The following is a 20,535-nucleotide window of genomic DNA, read 5'->3' as shown; positions in this document are numbered from 1 at the left end:
ATGGGACGCGTGTGGTTTCCCCTTTTTTTTTTTTTTTTTTTTTTGCGGTATGCGGGCCTCTCACTGTTGTGGCCTCTCCCGTTGAGAAGCACAGGCTCCGGACGCGCAGGCCCAGCAGCCATGGCTCACGGGCCCAGCTTCTCCGCGGCATGTGGGATCCTCCAGGACTGGGGCACGAACACATGTTTCCTGAATCGGCAGGCGGACTCTCAACCACTGTGCCAGCAGGGAAGCCCAATAGATCCTATTTTGCTTGCCTTCTCCCTGGCCTGGTAACTGTCCAGATCTAAGGCACCCTAGTACCCCAGATCCTATTTCTTTCCTCTAGCTGATATTTCCTCATGCCTGCTTGTGCCAGGAATTGCCATCACTGACGTGGTTACTAATTACGTAGACCATGATCTTTTCTTTCAAGACTCTCCAAAGTTTTCTGTAATAGTTTTCTTTCCTGTGGCCTGTTGTGTGCTGAGTTGTTCTGGCCTAGTACTGGCTGCACTTTTGTAATGTCTTTAAGTACTTGCATCACGTGGTTGCCATGTATATTTGCTCATCTTGGGAGTAGGATAGAGAGCCTTCAGTGGTTCACAAATGGCTATTAATCCAGCCACAACAAGATGGGTCAGGAGGCTGCTGGTTTTGAGTGACACCTTGGGGAGGGCATGACGTCAGGGCTGTGTTCAAATTATAGGAGAAACTCAACTGTGTTTGATTAGTATTTTGTGCCAGTTCTAGTGGCCACACCTCATTTCTGGTGTTCCTTCCCCATTCTTGACACTTTGCTGACTTGTCAACTCTACTTGTCACTTCTACTTTTACATCCCATGCAGGAGTAATCCTCATCTCTCTGGACTGTTACCTGCTTTTCTTACTGCTCCATCCGCAGTGTTCTCCAACATTGACCTTTACATATTGTGTCATGGGTGAGGTGTGCATATATCTTTAAATAGTCCTTGAACACAGGCTACTCTATTGCAGTTGGATATTCTTGGTCCTGGACTTACCCTTCTATTTAGTGGTCATGTGTCACCAGCAAATAAGAGCCTGCTGGAAGTTATTTGCAGAGAAACCAGTTGTAGGCCCTGCTTTCCTCCAGATATCCCATCCCACAGTTGTATCCTTCACCTTGTGAGACCTTCCCCATTCTGTGCTCTTTATTCCCTAATACAGCAAAGCAGCCTGATCCTCAACTTGCATCACCTCCCTTGTCCTGCAAACAATCCCATGGACTTGTCCTGAGTTTGTGAAACACACTCATGTGTTCTGGTGGCCCCCTCCAGCCACATACTGTGTTATCTACCATCATCTACAAGAATGCATTATAAAAATATACATGGCTCTGCAGTGTGAAGAGGCAACATGAGGTTTGCAGAAGGCAGCTGGAAGAGTAGAAGACAGAAATACAACTGCACTATAAATTTTAGGTTTCATAACTATCAAAACACATATCCCTTCTTCTGGGTTCCACTAAATAATATGAAGTACAAAGAGAGAGAGAGAAAATGACATCTAAGACCTGTCTTGACTTCAGCTCAGTAACATTTCCTCCTCATTTTGCCAGGAGTAAATCCATATGGAGAAGATTCCAAGTCTGGGAAGCCACTCTAGATGGCTCATCATTCTCCTGTGTTCCCTTTTCATGGAAGTTTAGTACAACGTCACTGCATACATTTAGTAAATTATCTGTGGCCAGGTATGTTCTTGGATCAGAAAGATAGAGAACAAACACATGGGGTAAAGCCAAAGAGAGTAATATAGCAAACAAAGGAGAGAGAAGTGGGAGAGAGAGGAAATGAGCTATGAATTATGGTAGAAATCACACATAAATGTCAGGAAGTGGCACAATTCTGAAAATAAGAGACTGTTAGAGTTATATATATGGTTTTTGAACATGGAAAGCATTAATGTATAATATTTTAAGTCAATTACTTCCTCAAGGTGTAGAGAATGAGAAACAGTTCATTAGCAAGAATAGGGAGGAAGCTATATAGAGTGAAACTACGATCTATATTCATGAAAATCCAGATTCTTAGACAGATGGGACAGTATAATGTCTTCAACAACGAAAATTAAGAACTGACATAACTGCAAGTCAGGAACTGAAGGAAAGTACATTTTCTAACACAATTGAAGTGAGATGGACTTCAAAGGAGGATAATCAAAATAGAATTCTAATAGAGGTTTATTTTTCTAAGCCAACAAACTCTCCCTGGGCTATGATATTAGGAGAATTGATAGGAGCAATGTTTGGAAACAGTGTGAATTCACAAAGAGAAGAAAGTTCATTCAAAAACAGCAGTAATAGGAACGACCTGACACTGCTGTGTTCCATGATGGGGTGTTACTCTCTGAATCCCAGTCCATGTGGGCTGTAAACCTGGCACTCCACCTCCCATCAGGACATCTGAGGTTCTTTTACTGTACTGAAGACATGGCAGGGCTATGCACTGGGGATCTGAATGTATGTGACTAGAATCCTCTTACACCTTCTTTCTAGAATCATGAGCTTATATTATAAAACTCTTCCTAGATTCAGCATACACTTGGATGACAATATTGCACCTTCCTATCCATGAACATGGAATGTCTCTCCATTTATTTAGTTTTTCTTTGATATCTTTCATCAGAATTTTATAGTTTTTCCCAAATAGCTCTTGTATATGTTTTGTTAGGTTTATACCTGAGTATTTCATTTTGGAGAGGTGTCAATGTAAATGGTAATGTATTTTTAACTTCAAATTCCATTCATTCATTGCTGGTGTATAGGAGCAACCTTGCTATAATTGCTTACTGGATTGAGGATTTGTGTTGTTTTTGATTCTTTCTGATTTTATACATAGACATTTGTATCATTTGTTTACAGAGAGTTTTATTTCTTCCTTCCCAATCTGTATAACTTTCTATTTTATTTTCTTGTCTTACTGAATTAGCTAGGACTTCCAGGACAATGCTGAAAAGCAGTGGGTAGCAGGACATCCTTGCCTTGTTCCTGATCTTAGTGGGGAAGTTTTGAGCTTCTCACAAGTAATTATTATGTTAGCTGTTACATTTTTGTAGATTTTCTTCATCAAATTGAGAAAGTTCCCCTCTATTCCTAGTTTGCTGAGAGTTTTTATCATAAATGATTGTTGGATTTTCTCAAATGTTTTTTCTGCATCTATTGATTTGATACTGTGATTTTTCTTCTTTTAGCCTATTGATGTGATGGATTACATTAATTTGTATTTGACTGTTAAACCAGCCTTGCATACCTGGGATAATCCCACTTGGTTGTGGTGTATAATTCTTTTTACACATTGTTGGATTTGCTTCTGTGCTCATGAGAGATATTGGTCTGTAGTTTTCTTGTAAACTTATTGTCTGGTTTTGGTATTAGAGTAATGCTAGCCTCATAGAATGAGTTAGGAAGTATTTCCTCGGCACATTTCATCTGGAAGAGATTGTAGATAATTGGTATAATATCTTCCTTAAATATTTGGTAGAATTCACCAGTGAACCCATCTGGGCCTGGTGCTTTCTGCTTTTGAAGTTTATTAATTATTGATTCAAAGTCTTCAGTAGAAAGTAAGAATAGACAATCTGAATAGGCCTTTTTATTTTATTTTTTAATTAATTTATTTTTCTCTTTTGGCTGCATCACACAGCATGTAGGATCTTAGTTCCCCGACCAGGGATTGAACCTGTGCCCCTGCATTGGGAACAGAGAGTCTTAACCACTGGGCCACCAGGGAAGTCCCCAGCCTATATCTTTTAAATAAGTTAATAAATGCCAAAAAAAGTATTTGAGAAAATCCAACACCCATGCTCTCCTGTTTTCAATTTCATTAGTTTCTACTCTAATTTTTATTTTCTTTTTCTGCTTTGGACTTAATTTGCATTTCTTTTTAGAGTTTTCTAGGATGGAAGTTTAGACTAATGATTTTGTATCTTCCTTTTATGCTGTAAATTTTCCTCTAGGCACTACAAGTTTTGACAAGTTGTGTTTTCATTTAGTTCCAAATAGTTTGAAATTTCTTCTTGATGCATGTGTTATTTAAGAGTTTTTTTTTTAATCTCCATGTATTTGGGGATTTTCCAGCTATCTTTTTCTTTTTGATTTCTACTTGAATTCCATTGTGGTCTGAGAGCAGACATTGTATGATTTCTATTCCTTTAAATTTGTTAAGGTGTATTTTATAGCTCAGAAAATGGCATAGTGAATATTCCATGTGAGCTTGAGAAGAATGTGTGATCTGCTCCTTTTGGATGAAGTAGTCCATAGATGTTAATTATGTTAAATGGATTGAAGGTACTTTGAGTTTAAATATGTCCTTAACGGATTTCCTGACTGCTGGAGCTGTCCATTTCTGGTAGACGGGTGTTGAAGTCTCCCAAATATAATAGTGGATTCATTTATTTCTATTCATCTGGAACACTAGGTCCGCTTTCACACTCACAGAGCAGAATTTATCTCCTTCTCATAGTTTCCATCTGACTTCCTCTATATTCAAGCCACAACAGGAGATTGTCAGTTGCAGTCTTTCTTCTTACACTTCAGATCTGCCTGACTTCCACTTCTGTCTTGGCCAGAACAAGTTCTCTACTTTTAAGAGTGCATGTGATTACATTAGACCAACCTGAATAATCTCTATTTTAAAGTCAAACGATTAGCAACTTTAATTACATCTGCAAAGTTCTTTTACCATGTAACATAACATATTTATGGGAGTAACCACAGGAGTCAAAGTTCACAGCCATCAAAATTCTGGCAACCACAGTCTCTTTTCCTAATTCACCTTTGGGTTTTATAGCAGATTTCATACTTTATCTTCTCAATAGTAAGTCTGACATTATTTTATTTATATAAATCTACTCACAATTTATCCACACAACTCAGCCATGAGATAAATATCCACATATAACTGCAACCACCATTGTATGGCACAACTTGACTTAAACTCCAGGTTTTCCATGTTCAACACAATGTGATTAAGCAGCAGTTTTCTTGTAAGTACATCTGATGATCTCTGCTTTTGTTGTTTTGAAATTAAATGCATCATTTTGGGTAAGGTCTTATTTTGCTTATTTATTTTCATTTTATAGACTAATCTTTTGCTCTTCTCATGATATTAACCTGGGGGCTCACTCTCTGGGTTTGTGAAGAATTGATACTGATGCTGCCTGTGTGTTTAGATCTTACTCTTGCCCCTCATGACACGGACCTCATTAGGAAGAGACCTAGCACATAAGCCTAATATCTACCAATGTTCTACACGATGAATACTTAGGCAATGATGATGATGACACAAAAAAGTCTCCTACAGTTCTTGCTGTACAGTTATTAGATTTTCACACAGACACACATAAATACACAACAGCTAGGTTTATTAACTGTACAGCATGATAGTTATTTACTATTCATTAAGTGGAAGTGGATTATCATAAATGTCTTCATTCCTGATGTCTTCATGTTGAGTAGGGTGAAGAGGCGGAGGAAGAGGAGGGATCAGTCTTGCTGTCTTGGAGTGGCAGAGGTGACAGAGCGGGAGGAGGTGGAAGGGGAGGCTGGAGAAGCAGGCACACTCAGTGGAACTTCACAGAAATACATCATTTCTGTCTGACAAATATTGTATGATTTATCATTTCACTTTACATGAGGTCCTGGGAGTCATCAGAAAGTAGAATGGTGGTTGCCAACATCTAGGGATATGAGGAAATAGAAAGTTATTGTTTCATGTGTACAGAGTTTCAGTTTGGAATGATGTAAGAATTCTGGAGATGGATAGTCTTGATGGTCGCAAAGCAATGTTAATGTACTTTCTGCCACCAAATTGTATATTCAAAATCGTTAAAATGGTGCATTTTCCATTATGTATATTTTACCATAATAAAAAATGTAAAAATAATAATTACTCAAAGATGACTTTCTAAAATGTGTGTGTTATTTATTAATGAAGTTCAGGGATTTCCTGATAATACCATTTAGGAAATTTTCAGAGTTTTGGAGTTCTGAGTTTGGAAGTGTTGTGGAAACATAATTATAAACAAAATGTCCTGTTAACCCAGAAAACCTCTGCTCGTAAATAGAAGAGAAAGAAAACATATTTTTCTGTTGAATAAGCATTAAAGCAGAATGTGATGTGCATTACAGGCAATCTAGTAAGGAGACTGTGAAGTAAGTAAGAAATCTCACCCTTTTATATAGCCAGGCAATACAATCCGTTACATAGGTGTTTTTGAGATAAATGGAAACTAGTTTTCAAGTTAGAGGATTTTTGACAGTACCAGTTTTCATATAGTTCATGATAAATTTACCATGTAATTGGGGTGGCCATTGGCATCTGCTCAGTGTTTTTATCTAAAAGAAATATAAATTTCTTTTACCTTTATGACAGAAGGTAGTTTTATAAATTAGACCCAGGCACCTGCTGAAGTTAGGCTCCTACTCTTCCACAAAAACTGAAACATAAGGGTACTGTCTTCCGTGATGGTTGAATTTCAAAGAGCTGTCTCTCTCTCAGGTCCTGGAGAAAAAGATTCCCAGATTGTAAAACTGGCAAAAGGCATATATAGCCTTTAAAAATATTTTCTTATATCATAATGGGCAAAGGAAGAAAAAACAAGTTTTTTCAAGTAAATGCCCTAAGAGAAAGTGGATGCGGTGATGAAACTCTCCTGTTTAGCCTCAGCGGATTTATTTTTCTTTTATGAATTTGTATTTACCGTTACAAAACTCACTGCTAATTTGAACTTTAAGCTGATCCCCAAAAGATTTATTTGCATTTTCTTTTTATTAAAATTTATTTTTGAATATTTGTGTGTGCATTGGGTCTTTGTTGCTGCACGTGGGCTTTCTCTAGTTGTGGCGAGCAGGGGCTCTAGGGAGCGGCCTTCAGTAGTTGTGGCTCGTGGCCTCTAGAGCGCAGGCTCAGTAGTTGTGACACACAGGCTTAGTGGCTCCGCGGCATGTGGGATCTTCCAGGACCAGGGCTCGAACCTGTTTCCCCTGCATTGGCAGGTGGATTCTTAACCACTGCGACACCACCACCGGGGAAACACCTATTTGAATTTTCTAAGCATATTGGTTGGGTGAAGTTCCTTTCAAATGCAGAGGGAAAAGTCCTAGGGATATGCGGGCTTCTGGAGGCTTTTTTTTTTTTTTTTCCTGTACGTGGGCCTCTCACTGTTGTGGCCTCTCCCGTTGTGGAGCACAGGCTCTGGACGCGCAGGCTCAGCGGCCATGGCTCACGGGCCCAGCCCCTCCGCGGCATGTGGGATCTTCCCAGACCGGGGCACGAACCTGTGTCCCCTGCATCGGCAGTAGAGGCTTTTGAAGACTGGAAGAACTGAAGCGAATTCAAGAATTGTGTGTGTCCCCATGTAACCCATTTTCTTTCTTTCTTTCTTTTATTTTTTATTTATTTATTTTTTTTCTTGCGGTACGTGGGCCTCTCACTGCTGTGGCCTCTCCCGTTGAGGACCACAGGCTCCAGAAGTGCAGGCTCAGCGGCCATGGCTTACGGGCCCAGCCGCTCCGCGGCATGCGGGATCTTCCCGGATCGGGGCACGAACCTGTGTCCCCTGCATTGCAGGCGGACTCTCAACCACTGTGCCACCAGGGAAGCCCCATTTTCTTTATTTTTGAAACTGCTACCTGGCCAAATGCTCAGTACTGAGAACTACAGTAGTATTTGTAGTAGGTGAAAGGTGAGAAATTTTTCAGAGGAGACATAATGGGTCACTTGAGTGTTTATTTATGTAGGAGAAATGATAAGATTCATTAAAAAATTCAATTAAAATAAATTATTTTTTAAAGATTGTATTTTTTAACCATTTAAATTTAGTTTTAAGTACCAAATGAATATTTTAAATGAAATATAAGTAAGTTTCAGCAAAATTTGACAGCCATTGGCACCTAAAAGCAACTTTCAAAGACCTACATTTTCACGTAGTCTTTATTGTCCATATTTAGTAATCATTTGTCTTTTATTATGACTAACTTATAAACAATACTTGGTAATTGAAAAATAGTCTTACCTGTGGCAAAATGTGTAGTTCTGCAGTTCTGTAGTGTCTGCTTTACTTCAAATTGATTGGAAAATTGTTTTAATCTTTTTATATTTAATCACGTAAAATGCTTTTTAATGTGTGCAGATATGAAGCACATAACTTGTCTAAATATTATTTCAATCCAGAATATTTAGGTAATGTGGTTGTTATTAATGATCAATTTTGCTGAAATAAGTTATATTTATTACCACTAATAAAACATCATAGAAACATTACCTCCCAGAATGAGTTTTTCTTTTCAACATTAGTTTATATTCCTGTAGTAAATTAAGACGCTGCATGGATTTTTTTTCAATATTTTAATTTGACGGTTTCCTATTATTTACAGACTCAAACTTTTTAGTAATTGCTCAGTGACTTATTAGATGGTCTCTTGAATGTGGTGCCATTACCTTGAAATGTTGAGTCTTTTTATTCTTTTCACCAACAAATGTTGACTTTGAAATCTGTCCTAATTTAAGATCCTCAAAATTATCTGTTGTTCCCTTACCACATTTTTCAAAAACATAAATATTATGTGAACTTTTTTATGCCTATTATAGTGCAGTGACCTGTGAGGGGCCTCATCCTCTCCTGTTCCCACAACTTTACATGGTATTTACAGTGAGAAACTTGTGGTCACTTAAATATATGCGAATTAACAAATCAATGTCAAAACTCATTACTGCAGAGACTGAATATGATCTTTGGTAATGATTCATTCTTCAAAATTGTTTTATGATTCTATATCTTAATAGATGTAAAAGACATCTGAAGAAAATAAAGCAATTTCCTTCACTCTTTGATCTGAACACACTCAATACTTCAGTATAGGAATGAACACAGCTCATAGTGCTTCTAACTCTCCATTCTCTGTTCTTTGCAATCCTTGCACGTGTTTCTTCTTACACTATCTGTCAGTGGGTTCTACATTAGCAATAAAATGAAAATTTAAAACGTTCACCTTCAGAGGATATGGCTAGCGTCCTGGTCAGTGTCACTTGGGAAATCTCTCATAACTGTAAGTCAGCTTATTATTACATAACCATAAGGAAATTGGGTTTGGAGATGTATATTTTGTGATGCATCTGTTAGAATCCAAAACCTAACTCTCAATTTGTAAAAGTGTTTAATAAAGTTCTACACTGAGTTTTAGTTTTTGAAACCCTCAGAACCACTTTGGGTTTTTTCAAGTGTGTTGTAGGTTCTGGTTGTGATACAGTAACAGACTGACTCACACCCCTATCATAAACGACTATAAAAGTGGCAAAATACGCGGAGTTCCTGCTTTGAGGAGTGGGATGGCACACAGCACGGGGCTGTGAGCTTGAGGGAAGGATGGCACAGTGGGTGAGGTCGCATCCTCCCTTCTTCCTGCCAGGGCACTTTCTAAACCTGCACGGGGAAATGGAGCCCAGAAAGCAGAGGTGGAGGGACAAGAGCTCAGAGCCCAGGGCTGCAGAGGCAGCTGGAAATTCCGTGGCTGCATCTTTTCAGGGGGCCCTACCCAGGCAGAGGTGTTCTGAAACCTCAGGCCGGACTTCCCAGGGGCAGAGACCCTTGCTCTTGAATCAGAGGTCAGGTGTGGACAGGTGCCACCAGTCACTGCAACCCAGCTTCCCCCTCCAGAGGCAATGTCCTCACTTCTGGCTCAAAAGCTGAGGCCCCGCTTCCTCCTACTCCAGAAGCTGATTCTCCACCTGTGGCACCTCAGCAATGCTGGCCCCTCTCTTGCACACGTGTCCATGCCATCTCAGGGGCCTGCCCTCTGGTCAGGGAGTGGCCTCTTGGACTCCACATTTGTAACCTCAGCTGGACCTGACTCCTGGGACATGATTATCAGGCTCTAGACCTTCAGGCCATCACTACTTGGTCTGGTTTTTCTGCCCATGGGGAACATCATTGGGGTTGGACTGGCACTTGAGGACTCTGGTCACCTCTGAAGAATTTTCTTTGGCCTTGGAGAAGGGCCCATACAGGGACTGAGAAGCGAGAGTAACCATGAGCCATGGGCTCACAGCAGCTGGCCAGCCATGGTACATGCAGAAGAAAAAATGCAAGGCAGTCTTTAAAAGGAGGTAGTTTTAGGTCTACAAGGTTTTGAGAGAAGGAAGTATCAGGAAATATTGGGTGTAAAATGAGAAAATAGCTTTACATTACATTAGTTCCAGATGTACAGCATAGTGATTCAGGGGGACTTCTGTTATTCCAAGAAACACAGTGACCTGGTCCACAGAAACTTCAATGGTGCAATGGAATATTTTTGAAAATGTATCAGAATCACCCGGAAGATTATTAAAACACAGATTCTAGAGCCTGACCCACAAAATGTCTGCTTCACTAGGTTGGGTTTTGAAATGAAAATGAGCGTTTCATGGTGAAGGTCCAGGGATCAGACTTGAAAACCAGGGTTCGTTGAAAAATTACGCTTCCTGGTTCCAGGACTTAATCCACCAGAGAGGAAGTCTGCAGACGCCAGGGGCGGAGCCAAGGTTTCTCACACATCCCCTGAGTGTCTTTGCAGTGAGCAAGTCCGGCTAATGACCAACTTGACTAAAGTCCTAGCCAGGCTCTCCACTGCCAAGGAGCCCTGTGAGGCTCCACCCACCAAAGCTATCTAGCCACGTGCTTATTCTGGCTAGAATTTATTCCCAAAATTCCCATATAGCTCTTCCTCATCTCCTTCACGTTTTTGCGCAGTGATTACTCAGCTCTGTAATCTGCATACCACACTCTACTTCTAAGTACATTCACCTTATGTTCTTTCCATTATGCCTCCTACACTGAACATACTATATGACTTAACATTTCTTCTTTCATGATTCCTGTGTCCTCCTGAATATAATATAACCCCTAGGAGGGCTGGAGTCTTTGTCGCTTTTGTGTCCCAATGTCTCCCACGCATCTACAATAAGTTCTTGAAGCCAAATATTTACTCATTGATCATTTGTCAGAACAGTGACTAAACAAGACACTTTGGCTTCAGCTTCCCTGTGTATTTTTGCAATTCCATGTATTCTCAATGTCCCCTTTAACTTTTCCTGAACGCTCATATTGCATAATGACTTCAAGCATGAAGAGGAATCACATTTCGGAGACAGTGTTCAGAGAGATTGTTCTAGTCACATGTTCAGCTTAATTGTACCTCTTCTCAGACATCACTGCTAAAACTTCTCTAAGATTTTCACCTTTGTACCATCCACTGATACTTTCTCTGAGACGTTTCTGACAAAATCTCTGAATCACTACATAGTCATTAATAGCTTTCTGTAATTTGAATTTGATAACTTTTTCCCAGATAATATCAATTCCTCATGCAGAACAGTCTCTGTAATCACAGGGGAATTGATAACCACTTCCCAACAATGATGTGAGATCATGGTTTAATTTACCCCATTCATTTGGGGGGTCAGAACATCTTTTCCATACATGCTCCACCTGTGAACACCGCACCCATTGTCCCATATCAATACAGCATATCTTTCATTGTTCTATTTTTGAGATTGATGTCAGATTCCCAAAAAGAAGTTAAGTATCAAGCTATCCAAAAATTTACTAAATGGATAAAAATATTGCTTACTAAATTGGGCACAATAATTTACTATGCTGTTAGAAGTATTTTCTGAAGTGACTACAGAGATTCACCTGTGTACTCCTGCTTTGAGTAGCCCAGCATCCCTCTACTGTCTTTCCTGTCATGGACCATCTGGCGTGTTTTTTCTCTTCTCCTTGACCAAACATACAGAGACTGTTAAAACTGAGTCTAACACTTCATAGTGTATAGATTTAATTCCAACATGGTAATGTTTATTTTTCATTATTATTTTTATTGAAGTATAGTTGTTTTAAAATATTAGTTCCAGGTGTACAACATAGTGATTCAATATTTTTATAGGGACTTCCCTGGGGCGCAGTGGTTAAGAATCCGCTTGCCAATGCAGGGGATGTGGGTTCAAGACCTGGTCCGGGAAGATCCCACATGCCGTGGAGCAACTAAGCTCGGGTGCAACAACTACTGAGCCTGCACGTTAGAGTCCGCAAGCCACAACTACTGAGCCCATGTGCCACCACTAATGAAGCCCATGCGCCTAGAGCCCGTGCTCTGTAATAAGAGAAGCCACTGCAATGAGAAGCCGGCGCACCGCAATGAAGAGTAGTCCCCACTCTCCACAACTAGAGAAAGCCCGCACGCAGCAACAAAGACCCAATGCAGCCAAAAATAAATAATTAAAATTTAAAAATATATATTTTTATAGATTATACTCCATTTAAAGTTATTAAAAACAGTGGCTATACTTCCCTGTGCTATACAATATATCCTTGTTGCTTATCTATTTTATACATAGTGAAACTGAGCAGGACCCTGTTGGGCCTTCCCTGGGACAGACACCCCCAATCCCCATGTCTCCTGACTTTCCCCCCAACCCCTATTCCAGTCTTGCTGCACAGCTTGTGGGATCTTAGTTCCCCCGACCAGGGATTGGACCTGGGTCCTCAGCAGTGAGAGCGTGGAGTCCTAATCCCTTGACTGCCAGGAAATTCCCGACCTGACTCTTGTTAATAGAAAAGTTTTAGCCTCCTAGGCCTTTCCCGAATTCCAAAAAGCAAAATCAGAGAAGTGAGAAAATGCAGAAACAAAGGAAAGCAGTCAAGCCAGACTAAATAATAATAGTTTAGCCATAAAACAAAGCCAAGGACCTTTAGTTCCTCCTCAAGGGCTATAGATAATATCTTGAGCCATATCCTTGAATTGTTTTGCAGAAACTAAAACCACCACCAGGTGGAAGAAGTTAACTGCATGCTGACAACCAGCACATAGACTCCAGACCAGTTGGAGCCAGAAAACTGATAATTGAGATTCTGAAAATATCACCATTACCTCACCATCAGCCAGAGAATTGTGCACAAGCTGATCACACATCCTGCCACCCTCCCTTCTCACACTGTCTTTAAAAACCCTTCATTGAAAGCCATTGGGGAGTTCAGGTCTTTTGAGCATGAGCTGCCTGTTCTCCTTGCTGGTGCCTGCAATAAGCCCTGTACTTTCCTTCACCACAACCGAGTGTCAATGGATTGACTTTGCTATGCATCAGGTGAACAGCTCAAATTTGGTTTGGTAGCAATAGTAGTTTGTGTCTCTTAATCCCATACCCCTATTTTGCCCATCCCCCATGAAATGTTTATTAGCTTCTGCTACCAGTGGACACATTTTGTGTCTGAATGACTAGGAATGATATGTGCATTTGGATTCTGTCCTGTGGGAGCTTCTGTAACAATATGTTTAGTCTCAGGGAGCATGATGAAGTTCACAGGGTCTGAACTAATACATCCACCTTGGCTGAACGTCTGCAGGCGACACAACATCCCTCAGAAACCCTGAGTTCTACCCCTTAAGAATGGACAAGTCCCTGGGACTTCCCTGGTGGCACAGTGATTAAGAATCCACCTGCCAATACAGGGAACATGGGATCGATCCCTGGTCTGGGAAGACCCCACATGCTGCGGAGCTACTAAGCCCATGCACCACAACTATTGAACCTGCACTCTAGAGCCCGTGCTCTGCAGCAAGAGAAGCCACCGCAATGAGAAGCCCGCGCACCCAAAGGAAGACCTAAAGCAGCCAAAAATAAAAATAAATAAATAAATTTATTTTTTTTAAAAAAAGGACAAGCGCCTTCTAAGCCCTTTGGTCCGCTGACTCCATTTCTCAGCGCCCCTCAGGGGTCTAAGATTGCCAGTAGTCCACGCACGGGTGACCCCAAGTGTGGGAACTACATTACCCAGAACGCTCTGCGTCGACCAGCCGCCTTGTTGAGCCAATGAAGGCTCAGAACAGAGGCGTTTCCGTAAGGGCTGCCTAGCGTGGGCCGGGACTTCCGGCGTCCTCCTCCGGGCGGTCATTTTGGCTGCTCGGGTGTGTTCGTACGGACAGAAGTTCTGGAGCGTTTAGTGGGGCTGACGGGACAGGACGGAGAAAGCGACGGGGCAGTCGTTGTTCCCGCTGCACAAAGGCGAGTCTGAGGCTCGGCCGCGGCGCCGCCCGAGATGATCCGCACCAGGGCCGGTTTAAGAACCGCCGGCCCGCTCCTGGTCCCGCTCCTCCCACAGGCCTGGATGGCTGCGGCCGCTCGGAGGGACCCGTGTCAGGTAAACGCTCGTCTTCGGCCCTCACCCCACCAGACACTAAAGCCCCAAGTGTTCTCGTCCCTGCAGCCCAGGCCCCGGTGTCCAGGACGGTGAGGCGCTAGTATATGGGCTCCTGTTTCTGACAGTGGTCAACACCTCAGCTTTCCTGTTTAATTTTACTATCGGGGGTGTGATTAGATGCTGGAGAGGGTTACAGGCACAGGAACCGGCATGTACAAAGGCTTGGAGTTGCGATTGAGCCGTGAGGATTCGGAAAACCTGGGCTCCGTTGTGCCTGGCGACGAACAAAGTTTGAGGCGGAGTCGCGCCTGGAATAGCAGGCTGAGGCCTCTGCCTATATTCTCAGAACTCTGAGCGCTGTGGAAAATTTTAAACCAACGGGGGGACACAAACTACATTAGGATTTTAAAAGTTTCCCAAAGGTTGTTCAACGGAGGAACAGACTGAAGGAGGAGGATGAAGTATTAGGGCACCAGGAGGTTGGATCTTCGTTCAAGCACACAGAGCTAGTAAGGTGAGACACTGAGGCACGGAGGTTAGGTATCCAGCCCTAGTTCACCAGGCTCAAGGGCCAGGCGTGGGCACACAGGGGCCTGAACCCACTGAAACCTGACATGGTTATATTCATTCATCTGTAATCTGGCTCTTAAAACATGGCTGTAGAAGCGCTTATGGGACCTATACCTGTACGTGTAGAGTGTCCCAGTCCCTTACTGATCCCTACCCCCACCCATATATTCTCTGTATTGTGGTGTCGTGGTATTCGTTAAGGACCCAAGCTCAGGATCCCGAGTCTATGAAGGATTATATGGAGGTATTTCCATTTCTGGCACCGAATGTAAACGGATGTGGAAAGGTTATCCCAATACCAGGATGTAAAAATGTTTAGAGGTAGAGCTGAGTTGAGATCATTAAGTTCTCCTTTCCATCAGGTGGGAAGAAGGAGCAGGAAGACAAGATTCAGAACTGGAATGGCTGCCTAAGAAGTTGAGTATCGGGCTTCCCTGGTGGAGCAGTGGTTGGGAACCTGCCTGCCAATGCAGGGAACATGGGTTCGAGCTCTGGTCTGGGAAGATCCCACATACCGCAGAGCAACTAGGCCCGTGAGCCACAACTACTGAGCCTGCGCGTCTGGAGCCTGTGCTCTGCAACAGGAGAGGCCGCAACAGTGAGAGGCCCGCGCACCACGATGAAGAGTGGCCCCCGTTCGCCATACTGGAGAAAGCCCTCGCACAGAAACGAAGACCCAACGCAGCCAAAAACAAATTAATTAATTAATTAAAAAAAAAAGTTGAGTACCTGTTTTGGAGGTGATAGGAAGTTTGAATCAGAGAAGGGGAATGATCTTACCTAGGTTTCTAGGTGCGGGCTTTCTCTGGTTGTGGCGAGCGGTGGCTACTCTTCATTGTGGTGTGCAGGCTTCTCATTGCGGTGGCTTCTCTTTGTTGCAAAGCATGGGGTCTAGGCACGTGGGCTCAGTAGTTGTGGCTTGTGGGCTCTAGAGCGCAGGCTCAGTAGTTGTGGCTCACGGGGTTTAGTTGCTCCGCAGCATGTGGGATCTTCCCGGACCAGGGCTCGAACCCATGTCCCCTGCATTGGCAGGCGGATTCTTAACCACTGCGCCACCAGGGAAGTCCCTTACCTAGGTCTTAACAGGCTGCATATGGCTGCATAGTGGAGAACAGATTGTGAGACTGAGGGAAGAGGAAGGAAAACCAGGGTGGAGGCTATTATAGTAGGCCACTTGAGGGTTCATGGAACAGAGTGGTAGCTTAGAAGTGGCTGGATTCTGGATGTGTTTTTATTAAGGGTTAACTAAATTTCTTAATGTGGAAGGAAAGTGTCTTGTTCTGCTTGGGTTGCTATAACAAAATACCGTAAGCTAGATGACATATAAACACCAGGAGTTTATTTCACACAGTTTTGGAGGCTAGAAGTCCAAGATCAGGATGCCTGCATGGTCAGGTTCAGATGAGGGCCTGCTTCCTGGTTCATAGACACCATCTTCTCACTGTGTCCTTACATGGTGGAGAACAGAGAGAGGAGCAAGCTCTCTTGTGACATTTATAAGGGTGCTAATTCCATTCACGTGGGGCCTGCCTTCATGACCTCATCTAATCCTAATTTCTTCCCAAAGGCTCCTGCTCCTAATACCATGAGATTGGGAGGTTTTGTGTCAACTATGAATTTTGGGGGGACATAAACATTCAGTTTTATAATAGTGAGAGAGTGAAACAGAGGATTCAGAGATGAATCCAAGTGGGTTTTTTTCCTGAAGTATTATATAATTGACTTCTATTAGTTTCAGTTGTACAGCATAGTAATTAGGTATTTTTGTACATTACAAAATGATGACCATGATAAGTCTTGTTGCTGTCACCATTCAAAGTTATTACAATATTATTGACTATGTTCCCTACTCTGTACACTACATCCCTGTGACTTACTTATTTTGTACCTGGAAGTTTGTTTTGCGGTTACCATGAGGTTTTGATATAGCAGTCTATATATATATATTGTTTTAAGTTGCTGGTCTCTTAATGTCAAATGCATTTCCAATACCCTGCATTTGTACTTTCTGCTTCTCATGATTGCTGGTTTTGATATCATATTTGTGTGTGGATGATTTCCTACTTTGACTGTATATTTACCTTTACTGGTGAGCTTTCCCATTTGTAATTTTCTTGTTTCTAGTCCTGGCCTTTTCTTCTAGAGAAGTTCCTTTAGCATTTGTTGTAAAGCTGGTTTGGTGGTGCTGAATTCTCTTAGCTTTTGCTTGTCTGTAAAGCTTTTGACTTCTCCGTTGAATCTGAACGAGAGCCTTGCTGGGTAGAATATTCTTGGTTGTAGGTTTTTCCCTTTTCTGGCCTGCAGAGTTTCTGCTGGAAAATCAGCTGATAACCTTATGTGGATTCCCTTGTATGTTATTTGTTGTTTTTCCCTTGTTGCTTTTTAGTTTTTTGGCTGCAGTTTGCAGGATCTTAGTTCCCCGACCAGGGATTGAACCTGGGCCACAACCATGAAAGAGCTGAGTCCTAACCATTGGACAACCAGGGAATTCCCAAGTTCTGTATATTTTAGTGATGTATTTATGATTATATATGCTCTCAAAAGATGCTGAAAGGTACATTAGAAAGAGTACATTTTGTAGTATGTACTACAGAAAATTAAGACAAAGGTCAGAGAGTTATTATTATTATTATTATTTTAAATAAGGTTGTCATGAAAGAACTCTAATGAAGACGTTAGGCCGGTAACTTGAAAGGATTGTGCAGCAAGCCATGTGGCTATTTGAGAACAAAGAAATTCAGGCAGAGAGATCTGAAATTATAAAGCTCTCTGGTGTTTGCTTAGGTAACATCAAAGTAGTCCCATTTGGTTTTGTTAAAAAACAGAATTCAGCCAAGTAAATTTTAAAGATCTTATTGGCTTAATTCAGTAATTCATGAATTGAGCAGCATCCCATCTAACGAATAGAAAGGAACTCTGAAGAGCTATGAGAAAGTTATACTATAAAAGAGCTTATTGTTTGTGGTAAGGTTACCTTTCTTTAGGCGACGGCAGGCAGGGGTCTATCAGGCAGATTACCTCACTAGTGCTGACCAGGTTAATTCCAGATTGACTGATTTAAGATTCGGTTTCTAGGGGAGGCTGAAACTGTAATTAAGTTAGGTGTTAAGTCTTGGTTTGGTGAGTGAAGCTCAGTTCAAGTGACTCCATTTTGGACCAGTTTTCTCTTTTTTAAAACAATTTCTAAAAATTTTATTTTTATTTTATTTTTAATATTTATTTATTTATTTGGTTGTGCTGGGTCTTAGTTGTGGCAGGCAGCCTCCTTAGTTGTGGCTCACCAGCTCCTTAATTGCGGTATGTGGGCTCCTTAGTTGTGGCAGGTGGGCTCCCTAGTTTCAACTCAAGGGCTCCTTAGTTGCAGCCATGGGCTTCTTAGCTGCAGCACATGGGCTCCTTAGTTGTGGCATGCAAACTCTTAGTTGCAGCATGCATGTGGGATCTAGTTCCCTGACCAGGGATCGAACCCAGACCCCCTGCATTGGGAGCATGTAGTCTTAACCACTGTGCCACCAGGGAAGTCCCTTTAATTTTTATTTTATATTGGGGTATAGTTGATTAACAATATTGTGTTAGTTTCAGGTGTACAGCGAAGTGGCTCAGTTATACATACACATGTATCCATTCTTCTTCAGATTCTTTTCCCATATAGATTATTATAGAATATTGAGTAGAGTTCCCTGTGCTATATAGTAGGTCCTTGTTGGTTATCTATTTTAAATATAGTAGTGTGTATATGTTAATCCCAAACTCCTAATTTATCCCTCCCCCCCGCCCCCACCTTTCCCCTTTGGTAACCGTAAGTTTGTTTTCAAAGTCTGTTTCTGTTTTGTAAATAAGTTCATTTGTATCATCTTTTTAGATTCCACATTTCAGTGATATCGTATGATATTTGTCTTTCTCTGTCTGACTTCACTTAGTATGATAATCTCTGGGTCCATCCATGTTGCTGTAAATGGCATTATTTTGTTCTTTTTTTATGGCTGAGTAAAAAAAGAACAAAATAATTTTCTGTATCCATTCCTCTGTTGTGGACATTTAGGTTGCTTCCATGTCTTGGCTATTGTAAACAGTGCTGCAGTGAACATTGGGGTGCATGCATACATGTATCTTTTCTTCCTTCCTCCCTTCCTCCCTCCCTCCCTTCCTTCCTTTCTTCCTGCCTTCCTCGGCTTTCGTGATCTCACTTCCCCCACCAGGAATTGAACCCTTGCCACCGCAGGAATCCTAACAACTAGGCCTCCAGGGAACTCCCCTGCATGTATCTTCTCGAATTATGGTTTTCTCCAGATATATGTCCAGGAGTGGGTTTTTAAACAATTTTAGGGAGAATACGGTTTCGTGAAACAGAAGTAGTCTTCTCAAATTTACAATATTTTGATTTGACATCCATAATGCTAGGGCTTTGGGAGATCTTTCTTTTTTCTTTATACACAACCACACTTCAGCTTTAGATGGATGCAGTATCATCTCCGTGGTATATCATAAGGTGTTTGCAGCAGATGTCATAATCCCTATTTATATTTCTAACTGAAACTCTCCTTATACCACAACCACCAATTAGGGGAGTAGAATTGCATCCTACCCCAGTGACTGTTGGCACAGTTTCACTTCTGCCTGGAGCATATGCTGGCTTAAAGAGAGAAGACTTTCAGAATCACCATCTCGGGTCTCAGACACATTCTCTGCTCTTTAGAGATGTAAGGTCCTGGGTTCGACCATCACTGTTATAAGATTTCAGTGTCCCCATTGACTAAAGACTCCACATGGAGATTTCCTTTTTAGCCTTACCACCTTCACTTAGTTGGGGAACATTTGGAAAACCTAGGACATCTTCCCCTGAACTGTCTTAATAATTATAAATATTTCAGTACTTTCACGGAAAAAAGCTCAGTCATTATAGATCTGTCATTTAAAATTTCCCAAACCCTGCTCACAGATTTCACCTGAACTCCTGTGCACATATGTTGTCCCCTGGACCAGCAGCCTTTTTCCATCTCCTGTTATTTTCCTCTCCAGATTGCAGTTCTTGGCTCAACATGTTTATTAAACTTTTGGCAAGGCCAGTACATCTTAATTGTTAGTTCATTAAGGTCCCCAGTATTACTCCTCTCTATCTGCCCCCCTCAGAAAGAACAAAGAAATCACCATTTGAAAACACTTCCTGCCTCCTAACCTAAAACAAATCATTTAACTCTAATGCCAGCTAAGGACCATGCCCCCATGTCTTAACTTCTCTGTGGACTGGTTCTTTATCAAATCTCATGACTGGTGACCTGTTTATTACTGCTCTCTCTCTCAGTCTTTTTTTAAACTAACATTATAAACACATACCTTTTAAAAATAGTTTTTTCTGGGACTTCACTGGTGGCACAGTGGTTAAGACTCTGCTCCCAGTGCAGGGGCCCAGGTTCAATCCCTGGCCAGGGAGCTAGATCCCGTAGATTTGCTCAGCTAATGCAATGCTCATATCCTAACTTTTAAAAAAAAAGTTGAGTAAAAGCAGAAAATTAAACCTCAAAATAAAATTTCAGAATTAACATTGAGCAATTAATTCTTAATAATGGAAGTGAAATAATCCATCCACATGCATGCCGCAACTAAGAGTTCGCATGTCACAACTGGGGAGCCCGCCTGCTGCAACTAAGACCCGGCACAACCAAATGAATGAATGAATAATTTTAAAAAATAAAAATCGTTTTTTCTCTCTTAGTGATCCAGTACATTTCCTGTTCTACTGTCTCTTTCACCTTTTACGACTGAACTTTTAAAGAGCATTTTTTTCTCTCTTCC

At 41.5% G+C, this 20,535-nt stretch overlaps 1 protein-coding gene and 1 non-coding gene across 2 annotated transcripts in view; both read right to left on the bottom strand.

Moving 5' to 3' along the window:
- LOC103076278 (zinc finger protein 551-like) overlaps window positions 1-20,535 on the bottom strand; it is a 220,216-nt gene that overhangs the window by 114,913 nt on the left and 84,768 nt on the right. The window lies entirely within an intron of this gene.
- Window positions 17,158-17,229, bottom strand: TRNAE-UUC (transfer RNA glutamic acid (anticodon UUC)). The gene has a single exon. It is a non-coding gene; the product is annotated as a tRNA-Glu (tRNA).

Source organism: Lipotes vexillifer, unplaced genomic scaffold, assembly GCF_000442215.2.
Source record: "Lipotes vexillifer unplaced genomic scaffold, Lipotes_vexillifer_v1.1 scaffold995, whole genome shotgun sequence".
NCBI classification, from domain to species: Eukaryota; Metazoa; Chordata; class Mammalia; order Artiodactyla; family Lipotidae; genus Lipotes; species Lipotes vexillifer.
The sequence above is the reverse complement of the archived record's forward strand: the minus strand, read 5'-3'. Positions and strand labels throughout refer to the sequence as shown.